The 2,514-nt window shown below is 43.0% G+C and overlaps 1 pseudogene; it reads left to right on the forward strand.

Moving 5' to 3' along the window:
- Nucleotides 1–269: 269 nt before the first annotated feature.
- Nucleotides 270–387, forward strand: LOC129407552 (5S ribosomal RNA; annotated as a pseudogene).
- The last annotated feature ends 2,127 nt before the right edge of the window (nt 388–2,514 follow it).

A 2,514-nucleotide genomic window follows, 5' to 3' on the forward strand; every position in this document is an offset into this window, starting at 1 on the left:
CTATGCTCCAACTATGCTATTTGATCTTTTAATGACAGTCTGAATGACACAGATCTGATATTTTCAAATGTGACCCAGGCCACTTGGATATGTGCTCCTAAATCCGATACATATCCGATCTTTTGACATGCGACTTCAGTCTGAACAGCCAAGTCACATTCATCCCACCTACACGTCAGGCTCGGAGTCTTGTCAATCGAGGGAAAGCGATGTTAGAGAGTTTATTAATATTTGGGGGGATTGCTGTATTCAGGCCACCGGAACTGGGAGGTTTTGGCCATACCGTCTTGTCATAGCCTGATCCTGTCAGATCTCAGAAGCTAAGCAAGGCTGGGCCTGATTAGTACTTGGATGGGAGACTGCTGGGAATTTCAGGTGCCACAGGGTCAAACTGTCATTGTGTCCTTAGGCAAGGCACTTCACCCACATTGCCTAGTATGAAAGTGATGTGTGAGTGATGGTGGAGGTCGGAGGGGCCGATGGCATAGATTGGTAGCCTCGCTTCCATCAGTCTGCTCCAAGGCAGGTGTGACTAAAGTAGTAGCTTACCATCATAATGCTCTCTAAAGCGTCTTTGAGTGTCCAAAAAGTGCTATATAAAACTGATGCATTATTGTCATTATTATTTTTTGAAATGATTACCACGAAATGTCAGAGCACGGCTACAGTCGGTCCTGACTCCAATGTCAACGAAAAATAAAGAGCCTGTGAGACAAATACAAGGAGGCTAAAGATTCAAACAAACGAAGCGGCCGTGGACTTGTGACCTGTCCATTTTGCGAGTTCACACTGGAGATCTTATACAAGTTGCATTTAATTGGAAATGTGAACAACCTCGCAAAAAAATCAGGTTTCACAAAAGAATCTGAATTGAGCATTAAGCCCTGCAGTCTGAACGTGGCCTGTGTCGCACTGTGTCATTCAGACTGTCATTAAAAGATCAGCTACAGGTCACAGAGGGGTGAAAAAATCTGATTTGGGTCACTTCAGGCTGCAGTCTGAACGTCGCTTTAAAGTGCTTTCTCCTCGAATAATAAAAAAAGTATCCAACGCTTCAGTGAAAATTGCAAAACACAACAGGTTAGCGTTTGCGTTCATTCTGTTTGTATCCCCAGGCTCGGCTTTCTTCTCTCAGACTTGATAAAAAACTGTCTAATTTCTCTCTACTCTAAAGCTCGTCGCTAACCACGTCGCTACGGGCTATATTCACAACCCGCAGAATCATTGCTCGCAGACTCAATCCAATTGCACGCAAGCACTCAGATCTTTCATTCTGCGCGTGTCACTTCAGAGCTGCCGTTTGATGTAGATTTTCTTCCACCCAAAATGTCATCTGTCAATAACAACAGCGCTTTAGGCTTGTATTTCTGATGAGCAGTCGGCGCCCGAGGCTAACCCAACATACATTACCTGCTGCTGCAAGTAGAATGAGTAAATCTGGAGCTGTGCTTTCACTTAGGCTCATCTCGCAGTGCTGTACGGAGCTGAATGATTCATGGACAAATAAGACATAACAAAGGCTGCGGATGTCCAGGTAATATAATGTCATCCGCCTATTTTTGACCATACAAACATGCTCTAAAGTACGTGGGATTAGTAGTGTGGGAACTGTTAAGCGCGGCATCATCATGGTTTGTTTTGGTTGAAATGTTATGAGTTCTATAGCTACAAAAAAAGAAGTAATCTGACGTTCATAGAGGCCAGATTGTCTATTTCTGCCCATTGCTACAACTCGGTTACATGCTGCTTTTCCAACACACCACTATTTATACATTGACATCTACTTGTCGGAGTAGCAATATAAACATTATTTTTCAAGTGTTCCTCCATTTTGACATTTTTTTTTTTGTCGGAGCAGCAGCACTTTAATATTTTTCAAACATTCTGCTTTTCCGACACTCCCATATATCATAAGATCAGCGAATACTTTGGCCACATACACGCAGGATATCAGACAGTTGGAAAATGTCCTAACTCATAGCTGTGGGAAACAGTCATGCATTTTTACAAAAGAGCATCAGGAAAATCACTTCACTCTACTGTGCATGTCTCCTGCAGAAAGAGCCTCTGTCCTGTCTGTAACATGTCAGTTGATCGCACCATTAAACTTACAAACTTATGAAGAAACTGAGAAGACTGAACACAAACTACCCCAAAAAGAAAATCATATTTTGCAGATTACAAGCTGCAAGTCGTGAAATATGCAGCTGGAAACTGTAATTGAGCAGCAGAAAGAAAGTTTGGAGTGAGAGAGAAACTTGTGACAGTGGGAGGATGAACCATGAAACTTTCCTGGAAGTCAGTGGATGGCTCAACAAATCCTGGACTTCAGTGACACCGAAACCATCCTGTCGGGATTCAGAAAGGCCGGAATAATTCAAACTGGAACTGATGCTGAGTCTGACGACAGCTACACAGAAGAGGAAGAGAAGCTCTGTTTACCTCCGGAGGTCGTGGAGTTGTTCAGAAGTGACACCGAGGATGAAGATTTGAATGGATTTAGTGATTTTGAGT

This window comes from Boleophthalmus pectinirostris, unplaced genomic scaffold (assembly GCF_026225935.1).
Source record: "Boleophthalmus pectinirostris isolate CB_2022bp ecotype Guang Dong unplaced genomic scaffold, ASM2622593v1 HiC_scaffold_12, whole genome shotgun sequence".
Taxonomy (NCBI): Eukaryota; Metazoa; Chordata; class Actinopteri; order Gobiiformes; family Gobiidae; genus Boleophthalmus; species Boleophthalmus pectinirostris.